Source organism: Lagopus muta, chromosome Z, assembly GCF_023343835.1.
Source record: "Lagopus muta isolate bLagMut1 chromosome Z, bLagMut1 primary, whole genome shotgun sequence".
NCBI lineage: Eukaryota > Metazoa > Chordata > Aves > Galliformes > Phasianidae > Lagopus > Lagopus muta.
The window spans coordinates 61,940,307-61,951,658 of NC_064472.1; positions in this window are offsets into that span (position 1 = coordinate 61,940,307).

An 11,352-nucleotide genomic window follows, 5' to 3' on the forward strand; every position below is an offset into this window, starting at 1 on the left:
TATACAAAACTGAACGAATTGTACAACAGGGATTAACCCTGCCTTTACAAAGTGGTAAGCCAAAATGTACAAATAGGTCTTTATCACCTCTAGCATCTCTGAATTACTGCTGAGATAGCTTAGCTATTAATGGAATTCCCTAGTGGACAACGCTGCCCACATCCTGCAGAAAGTCTGTGAACAGTGCAGTTTCCGAAGATAAGAACTCTGCAAACAAAGCAGCTTACAGCACTCCCCAGAAATGCTCTGCAAAAGAGTGAAGCAAACTTGGTGTTTTCTGAGTCCACTGAAGTTACTGCAGTGGTGATTTCCAGAAGTTTTGTGTTCATTGCAAACTGCCATGCCACAGAGCAGACATGCAGTTCTGGCTCGGGTAGACTGCTGGAAACGTCAATTGTTACCAATCTGCACACAGCCTGATTGTCCTGTTTGGCTACCAGATATGGAGTAACTGTGAACAAACTGATGAAGACATCAAATGTTCCAGAATAAAATTTTCAGGAGGAAAAGATGAGCCTATTAAAATCACATGCAAGATAACTCCTTGTATGGCAATTAAGCAACTAGAGTCAGGACAATTTTTACCACTTCTCCTTACCAGGAGGAAACGTAAACTGTTCTTTTCACTTCAAGGAAGAAGGCATAATTCTGCCCAGGCTAAGACAAGAAAGATCACAGAATCACAGAATCACAGAATCACCCGGGTTGGAAGGGACCCCAAGGATCATGTAGTTCCAACCCCCCTGCCTAGCAGGGCCACCAAACATACACATTCAGATCAGGTTGCCCAGGACCCCGTCCAACCTGGCCTTAAACACGTCCAAGGACGGGGCATCCACAACCTCCCTGGGCAGCCCGTTCCAGGGCCTAACCACTCTCCTTGTAAAGAACTTCCCCCTAACATCCAACCTAAATCTTCCCTCCTTCAACTTAAAACCATTTCCCCTCGTCCTGCTGTTGTCAGCCCTTTTGAAGAGTTTACTCCCCTCCTGGGTGTAGGTTCCCTTCAGGTATTGATAGGCTGCAATGAGGTCACCCCGCAGCCTTCTCTTCTCCAAGATCTCCCCGTCTTTCAGTTCTTGCATGTCCACTTGCAGACACTGACATCTCCAGCTGCGAGAGATTTTAGTCCTCTGCAAGACTGTAAGTACTCAAAGAATGAAACCTGACCAATTGATAGACTGATGGTACAGGGATCCCCACGTCCACTGGAAGGGTAGCTATCTACATGGCACCAGAATGAAGATAATTGCATCATGTCTGCTCATTGTAAATAGGCCATCTCTCATCACTGCACCTACAGCAATGAGCATAAAACACTGAGGAAGTGACAAGCATGCTAGACAACCCAAGAGACGTGTGCTGCCTGTACAGCAGTCTCAGATGTGGCACAGTAAAATGGTCTTTTTCCTATTCACACTTGAATAAGCTGAGTTCCTCCTGCACATATCTGATTTACTTCAATTGTAATGTGTTATTATCATCTCTCTTGTAATTCTGGGCTGTGTTCCTACTCACCCACTCTTTATTATTTGTCTGCTTGCTGATTCCATGCCACTTGCTCTGTGCTGTGTATGCTGTCATGAGTCTGAGCCAGTTGCTGTGATAATAGGCACAACTCCACTGCATGCCTGCCCTCATCCTCTCACAATTAACAAAAATACTACTTTTCCTTCAGTTAGCTGAATATTCATTCTCCATTACATAAGGGGTCCATTCTCCTGAAAAACACCCTTAGCATGTCTGATCAGGCTGCAAATCTATCTAGAATAATCCTACTTAGCAGGATGATATTTAGGGGCTGGACGTTATTACTGATAAATACAACTCTGTTCCACATCGTTATTTGTACTACTTGCCTAGGATATACACCTGAAAAAGTGAAGATCTTAATATAATTTTTAAAGAGTTCCATACCAAAAGCACAAGCAAGAAATGATAAAGACTTTGAAGGTGAGATATGTCCTCTGACAGGCAATTTTTTTATTAAGCTCCTCAATAGTAACCTTCCTCAGGTTGCATTTGTGGAGAGATTATTTCTATAGTTGTATTATAGTACATAATGTCAGTTGTGACAAACTAATTCTTAAAACATTTCTGGTCTGAAAATCTATATATAAGATTTCAGATATGGAATATTTTTTTATGCCAAAGGTTATTCTTTTCTATTCCATTTGCTTAAGTGCACTTTTTAAACCTTATCATTTTTTCTGGCAATGCATGCAGCCTGACAAAACAACTCTCTCCTCCAAACACAGAGATGTTGAAACGATACAGAACCATGAGGAAAATATATACTTAGATAGTACCAAGAAAACTAGTTCTGCATTTAGTCAAGACCACTCCAAATAATACATTACAGGACACAGACAACACCCAGAGCCCACATTATTAACTGGAATCTGATAACATATTGCCCAAATAATATCTAATGTTTTTTTTTTTTTTTTTTTTTTTTGAGAATTTGCATTCTCATAAGTGCAACAGCCATCATTGCAATCTCTTTCCCCACATCCTGTGTCTTACCTCCTTGTGTTCAGAGTGGCTTCAATCTGGCACAGCCACATAACCTGGAACCAAAATGCAATGAAAACAGCTGTGATGAAAGAAAGCCTTGTGAGATGCCTCAGTTAGGGTCACAGCTTCAGTCTCTGTATTTGCTTTTTGCTGGAGCTGTGTTGCAGGTATGCTGGTACCCAGCCTCATGCCTCATATCCTTGCCTTGCTCATGGGACTTCATGGCTTTATCAGAGAACAGTCCTGTGGCCACAGATCATGTGGTGTGGCTATCAAAGAATCTCAGACTGGCTAGGGTTGGCAAAACCTCTGGGTCTGTTTGTTCCAAACACAGCTTCAACAGCACCACCAAGAACAGCGTGTCCAGGCCTAAGTCCAAGCTGCTTTTAGAAATCTCCAAGGAGAAGACTCCACAACCTTTGTGGGAACCTGTGTCAGTGCTTCATCACCCACACAGCACTGAAGTTTTGATTGGTGGTCAAGAAGAACCTTTTGTGTTCCAGCTTATGTCCATTGCTTCTGGTCCTGGCACCAGGTAAAAGCTGGTTTCATTCTCTCTGCACTTTCCTTCAAGTATTTACAGACATTAATGAGACCTCTCCAGTCCCATTAGCCTTCTCTTGAACAGAAGGAGAGGTGCTGCTCAGACTCAGATGTCCAGTTTATTTCAGATTGTGAACTTTAAACTGGATATCCCATGTCCTTCTTCAAGATGTAGACATTGGAATTCCCTGCGTTTGAAATTTAAGATGTCTGAAGGTATTCTAGTCTTGAAAAGTACTGTTTAGTTTGCTTGTTAAACACTAAGACTGTCAAATTTTTAAAAACAATTATGTGAGATGAACCATAACTTCATAGTTAGAGACAAGGACCTTTTGTGCTCTGATTATCTAGAGCTTCACTCACTTTTTGATAGGGTATCTTTTTTGGAAGCAATATGCTTAAAATACAGAATAAAGAGCCAAAGGAGAAAGGAAGAGCCAGCAATTTGCCAACTAAAAAACAAACAAACAAACAACAAAAACAAAAACAAAAACAAAAACCCTTCCCTGTTATATAGTGAAGTCATTAACTATTTTTATCATCTTAAAAAGTATGTCCAAATATCCCACTGTGCTCCTAGCAGAATGATGATTTGTTGTTGCCTGAGAGGCCAGAACAGTGCAGTCTGGCAGGTGTTTAGGTCAGGATAAAATATGACATTTGTGCTCCCACTCAAGAGCTGGTACCAGTTCTGGATGATTTGCCAAATGAGGATCTACTGGGAAGGTCTCAGTTTGATAAATAAATAGCCCATAAAAGATTTTTCGGTGCTAAGGCATCCAAGAGATTGCTGCATTTATGCTACTTTGCAATCTACAGGCATTTTAATCAGCTTTGCTGGCTTCCTAACAGACTGAGCTTGTCTTTGGTATCTTATATACTGAGATCTATAAACATCTTCAAAGTAGAAAACAAAAAATGCAGAGTCCTGCAAATTTCCCACTGAGACACAGTTATGCAAAATTTACTGCTCCAAAGTAAACGACAGAAAAAAGTAATGAGATTCTGCAAAAACTAACAAATTAATTAAAACTTTAAATGTCTAGGATAGATTAAAATTTGAACGTTTCAGCTGGAATGAAATCTACTCCTATTTTACAAAGATGTGATCATAGGTTTTCATTTACAGATTTATCAAAACAGAGTGGTGATAGACTTGATGAAGAATGCACAAGATACTCCCCTGGAGAACTTGGCAAACTTTATTGTAAGTAAAGTTAAGGAGATCCTTAATCATAAATTCATAGAATCACAGAACCATTAAGGTTGGAAAAGACCTCTAAGATCATCAAGTCCAACCATCCACCTACTACCAATACTGCGCTCTAAACCATGTTCCTTAGTACTACATCTACATGGTTCTTGATCACCTTCAGGGATGGTGACTCCACCACCTGCCTAGGCAGCCTGTTCCAGCACCTGACCACTCTTTTGTAGAAGTGGTCCAACATGAACCTCCTCTACTGCCATTCCCTCTAGTCCTATCATTAGTTACACTGGAGCAAACAATGCCTCTCACCTCACCACTACTTCTTTTCAGGTAGTTGTAGAGGGCTATACAGCCTCTCCTGAGCCACCTCTTCTCCAGACTAAACAATGCCAATACCCTCAGCTTCTCCTTGTAAGACGTGTGCTTCAATCCCTTCACCAGTTTTGTTGCCCTTCTCTGGACACAAGAAGAGCCTATTTCTTGTAGTGATGGGCAGGTCTCAAGATATGGCCTCACCAGAGGTGAGTACAAGAGGACCATCACCTCCTTGCTCTTGCTGCCTGCGCTGTTTCTGATACAAGCCAGAGTGCCACTGGCCTTCTCGGCCACCTGTGCACAATGGTGGCTCATGTTTGGCTGAGCATAGAACAACATCCCCAGATCTGTTTCCTCCACACAGCCTTCCACTCTGTCCCAAGCCTGTAGTATTGCCTGGGGTTGTTGTGACCAAAGTGCAGGACCAGGCACTTTTGGTTTTGTTTAACTTCATCCCATTGGCCTCAGTCCTGCTATCCAGACTGTTAGGTTGCTCTGAAGGGCCTTCCTACCTTCAGGCAGATCAACACTTCCTCTCAACCTTGTGTCAATGGCAAACTTACTGAGGGAGCGCTCAGTCTCCCCACCCAGACCATCAATAAGGATATTAAACAGGATAGGCCCAATTACTGACTCCTGGGGAGCCTCATTTGTGACCAGTCCCTAGCTGGATTTAACTTCATTCACTACTGAGGTCACCTGCCTCTTAAATTTGACACTCTGAATGAAAAGTGGTAAGGAACTTTCAAAAACATTCATGCTAGAAAGCAAGCAGCTCAACAACTAGATGAAATGCAAAACTAGCAGTTGAATGTACACAGAGAATTCATTGCTGTAATACAGCATGAGAATGAAATGAAGCTCTCTATCTCTTCTTCCAGGAATTGGCAAAGTGATAAGAAAAAGATGATACTTCTAGTGACACAGGAACATTTATCATCATGTTGGGGCATTGATCTCTTGCTGAAAGAGGAAATTCTCAGTCATAAAAGATAACCTTGCTTTGATTTATTTATTTTTTTTAATTAAGAATTTCTTAGTAGAGATAAACCTCAAGCTTACTTCCCAAGGTTTCTGAAGAGAACAATCCAAGTTAGGGATTTTTTCATCACTGCCTCCATTTATTGGTAGATGACCTGTAAATGAACTAAAAATTCTACTCACAGGTTAACACTACATTTAACTTTAGTTCATGCAATACCTCAGCTGTACTAGAAGTTAGAAGGAAAAAAAATAGGAGAAAAAAATTGTGATCTTGATTTTTGTTTTAGACTCAGCTTCTGCTTTAATGTCATTGTTTGCTGTCACCTGAAAACTTGATGGACAAGGATTCTGTCACCTCTTCCAGATAACTGATAAAGATGTTAAAAAACAGCCATCCCAGACAGATCCCATCAGTGCCCCACTTTTAGCAGACTTGGGCCAATATAACGCATCAACCACTGCCCTCCAAGTCCCACCATCCATGCAGTTTCTTGTTATCTATGCATCCAAACCACCAGAGCCATGTTGAATGCAAAAACAGCAACAGTGTCAGCGGTGTCAAGAGCCTTGCTACAAACTTGATTCATGACAATTCCTCTCCTACAGCCCACAAACAAGACATTTCTTCTCACAAGGCCATCAGATGGGCCAAGTGTGATTTATCCCACACTGACAACTTCCAGTCACCTTCTCCTCCATGAACTCCAATGCCAGGCTTGGCATTGGAGTTTTCCAGATCATTCTTTTTGTCTTTTTGGAAAATGAGTGCAACATTTCCCTTTCTTTGGTCTCTGGGGACCTCCCTGCATCTCCATGACCTCCCAGAGGTTACAGGGACATCACTGTGCAGACATCAGCCAGTTCTCAGCAGCCTTAGGTGCAGACTATTTTGACCTGTTGGCCGATGGGTCAAGTTCACCCTAATCTCTCTCACCTCATGCTCACCCAATTGCTGGTTATTTCTGTCCTTCCCATTTCTCCAAGCACAGAGGTCTGCCTGGGAATGGTTGAGGCAAAGGCAGCATTTAGCCTTCTGCCTAGTATCATGCTAAATCAATTAACATACTAATCACAGCATCAGTAACTTAGCTACTGAACAAATGGGAACACAGCTTGTTTACTACTTCCTCAGAAGCAGACATTAATAATTATTAAAATATTTCTTAAGAAATATTGCTGCTTTTGGAATGGAAGCATGTTTATCTCTTTATTAGACATAGCCATATCTTCATGGTACAAACACACCTACTAAAACCAATAAATTAAGCAGATACAAGCCTGAAGAAATGCTGAACAGTTTTTATCTTCAGTTTACTCTGCTTCACAACATCTGGGAAGTTATTTCTTAGCTGTTGTCCTTGTCATACGCTTGCTGAGCTATGATTGCTTCATTTTGGAGTGAATCTGCCAGATCCTGGCAGGAGCCATTGAATCTGTATACACCAAAAGCACTGCTTCAGGTACACTGATATCATTTTATTAACTTCTCACTTCACAAAGCAGCTCATATCTAGTCTGGCTGAATGAACTGAGATTATTTCTGCACAGGTTTCAGTGATCTTTCTCTACAGTGACAGCTGGGTTGCTGCATACAAAGCTGAGTAATCAGTCAGTTGTGACGCCAATTAAAGCCATAGTTACGCAGCACATCTGGAACTGCATCACTAACATACTGGAGTTGTAAGCTTTCACAGGCCTAGACAATTTTGGACTTTCTGTTAAATCTTGATTGAACTAGATTCCAGTGAGTGAGATCAACTGGTTTTGAAGAGATCATATCAATTACATTGCTTTGTTAATTCAATAAAAAAAAAACAAACATTCATTCACTGATGTTTGAATTTCTTGATTTTTTTTTTTCCTCTTATAAAAGTCCAGGCATACTAACTATTTGAGACTTCTAACTTTGCCTCAAATTTATGAATTCAGTCTAAACTTTAGCTTTCAAGTGAACTGAGAAAACATTATGATGATGTCTTCTTAGCTAATAGTTTACGACAGATGGTATATTTCATATATAACTTTTTTTAACTAAGTCCATTATTAAATACGCTTTCATTTGTCACTGAAATAGTACATTAATTGCTTTTGAAATCATATTTTAGATTTCTTCCATTGTAATACTTTGTAATGTACTACACTGTAATAAAAAATACTTAAAACTTACAAATTTACAGGGTCCCTCTTCTAGAAACAATCTTTGTGTGTGTGTGTGTGTGCAGAAAATCAACCTTCTTATATGTAGCTTTCTGACTTCAACTTATACAATCTGAATAACTTTTTAAAATATCAGTTTTCCAATTTCTTAAGTATTCTCAGACTTACAGGCTTGTAGTATTTTCAATGTCATCCTGGCATGACCAATTCAAAGTAATTGAATCTGTAGCAACTGGCTGTTACCATGATACCACATTTGACATGATGTCAGCACCATCTTATCTGCCGGAGATAGCTTCTGATATATTACTTGCATCTTACTTTTTATATCATTGCCTTCAGTGTACCAGCTACCATGTAAAATCCAATAATCATTTTATAAATACTAATCCCATACTTTATTTTTTTAAGGGCAGAAACCTGTTCATTTAGAATATATAAACATATAACTCAAATTTATTTCAATGTAAAGACTTAAAGTTAGTTTCTTAGGTTGTTCTGGAACATCAGGAAAACATTTTTGTTCTGTTAATTGGTAAGATCTCACAGAATCACAGAATGGCCAGGGTTGGAAGGGACCTCAAGGATCATGAATCTCCACCCCACCTGCCACAGGCAGGGCCACCAACCTCCACATTTGATACCAGACCAGGCTGCCCAGAGCCCCATCCAATCTGGCCTTGAACACTTCTATGGAGTGGGCATCAGCAACATATCTGGACAGCCTGTTCCAGCACCTCACCACTCTCCCTGTAAAAACTTCCTCCTGACATCCAACCTAAATATTCCCTCCCTATTTCCCTCCCTATAAAATAAAATGCTATTTTATTTAAGTTAAAACTTAAATAACTTAAAACTATTTCCCTATTTCCCTTTGTCCTGCAGTTATCTACCTTTTCAAAGAGTTGATTCCTCTCCTGTTTGCAGGCTCCCTTTAGGTACTGAAAGGCTGCAATGAGGTCACGCCACAGCCCTCTTTGCTCCAGGCTGAACAAGCCCAGCTCCCTCAGCCTGTCTTTGTAGGGGAGGTGCTCCAGTCCCCTGATCATCTTTGTGGCTCTCCTCTGGACCCTCTCTAACAGCTCCCTGTCTTTCTTGTACTGGGGGCTCCAGACCAGGACCCAATACTCCAGATGGGGCCTCACAAGGGCAGAGTAGAGGGGGACAATCACCTCCCTGTCCCTGCTGGCCACCCCTCTTCTGATGGAGCCCAGGATACCATTTGCTTTCCAAGCTACAAGAGCACACTGCTGGATCATGTTCAGCTTTTCATCTATCAAGACCCCAGGTCCTTCTGTGCGGGGCTGCTCTCAAGTACTGCTCCTTCCAGTCTGTATGGATGCCGGGGATTCCTCCAGCCCAAGTGCAAAACTCTGCACTTTGCTGTGTTGAACCTCATCAGGTTCACCTGGGCTCACCTTTCAAGACTGTCGAGGTCCCTCTGAATGGCATCCCTTCCTTCCACCGTGTCAACCGCACCACTCAGCTTGGTGCCATCAGCAAACTTGCTGAGGATGCACTCGATTCCATCATCGCTGTCATTGATAAAGATGTTAAACTGGTCCCAAGACAGACCCTTGGGGGACGCCGCTCGTTACTGACCTCCACCTGGACATAGAGCCATTGATGACCACCTACTGTCTGCAGCCTTTTAACCAATTTCTTATCCATCGAGTGGTCTCCTTCATCTCCAAGTCTTTATTTGTTATCTTCACTAGAATCTCTCTGGATTCTGAGAGCACTAGGAAGATACAATGCCACAACTTTATGAGGTCTTCAACAGAGTGTAAAGCACACCATGCTTCTAATCTTTCTTCACTTGGGAAATGAAGTCCATGAAAGATCTTCATTTGCATATTAGTCAGAAGATTCCACTTAAAATCATCACATTAACGGAAACAGAAAAAAGCAGCCTTCTCCACTCCTTCTCACCCGGCAGAGATATGCACAGTGAAAGCAATTCGAGTAAATTGAAATGTTCCCAAAACTCAGTACTAGATAATTGGCATTTGTTTCCCTTTGCAACAAAGAAAGCAAGTTCAGCTCTAATCAGCTGAAGCATATTCAGATCCTAAAAGAGTATGCAGTTTCTACTTCTCATCCTAGAAAATCTCTAGTGAGACAGAAACTGAGTTGTAAGGGACCCTTAAAGATAATCTAATCCAACTCCCCTACAATGAATAGGGACATCTGATTCAGGCTGGATATCAGGAAAAACTTATTTTCTGAAAAGGTGATCAGGCACTGGAACAGGCTGCCCAAGGATGTAGTTGAGTCACCATGCCTGGAGGTGTTTAAGAAATGTTTAGATGTACTAAGGGAATGTTTTAGTAGTGGAAGGTAGATGGTAGGACTGGATGTTCTTAGAAGTCTTTCCAACCTTCATGATTCTAATATATGCAGATGATGGGGCATCAACCACTTCTTTGGGTATACTGTTTCAGGATCTCACCATTCTTATTGTAAAAAACTTCTTACTTATATCCACTCTAAATTTTCTCTCTTTTAGCTTGAAATCACTTATTCTTCTCCTGACACAGCAGATCCTGCTGAAGAGTGTGTCCCCTTCTTTCCTTATAGTCTCTCTTTTGATATAGAAAGGCCACTGTTGGGTCTCCCCAGAGCCTTCTCTTCCCCAGGCTGAACATGCTCAGATCTCTCAGCCTGTCCTCACAAGGGAGGTGTTCCATCCCTTGCATTTTTGAGGCCTTCTGGACACATCTCTTCTGCACTGAGGATTTCACATCTGGATACAGTACTCCTGGTTAGGTGTGCCAGCACAGAGTAGAGGGGGAGGATAACTTCCCTCAGCATGCTGATCATGCTTCTTTTGATGCAGCCCAGAATACAGTTGGCTTTCTGGGCTATAAAGACACATTATTGGCCCATATCCAGCTTTCCATGTTTTCCAAGGAGTGAACTGTGGGTAGGAACATACATTTAAGTGTGATGCAGAAAGCTAGCGCAACAGAATGGCCTTTGTTTGAATCACACCTAGTACTACATCTACACTTAGTACACATCCAGTATTTTGCCGGTAAACTAGGCAGTTTGCAAGAACATACAGACTTAAACAAATACCAAGAAACACTCTGACAAATAGTTATGGGTACCACAGAAAAAAAAATATGCACTATATACCAAAACACTGTAGCTAACCCTTGTTATGTCTGAGGATGGATAATCCTCATAAATATTCTGAAAAGCAGTATACTTTTCATCATTCCTAGGCTGTATTAGTGGCAAGAACGTTATTAAGCTGAATCTCTTTTACTTTTTCTGAGACATTCACCACTCTAAAAAACAGCAGGAGGAAAATAATTTTATTCCCTGAAAGTCTAAACAGCATTAGCAGGATATAAGAGGGAGACTTTTATGCACAAATATAGCTTTCCTTTCATATGTGTATCAGTGTCAACAGTCAAACACCAGGTCATCCTGATCTCACTGGTATATCTAATACCAGATGCCTTAGAAGCAAGGCATCTAGCAAGTGAAAGTGAAAAAGATCTTTATTTTACACAAATATTGGGTGTTTATGTTTCCATTAATGAATGTGTTCATGTGCAAATTTGTTTTTTTCTTGAGAGAAAAATAAAAGAGAGGAAGAGAAGAGAAAAAGGGAG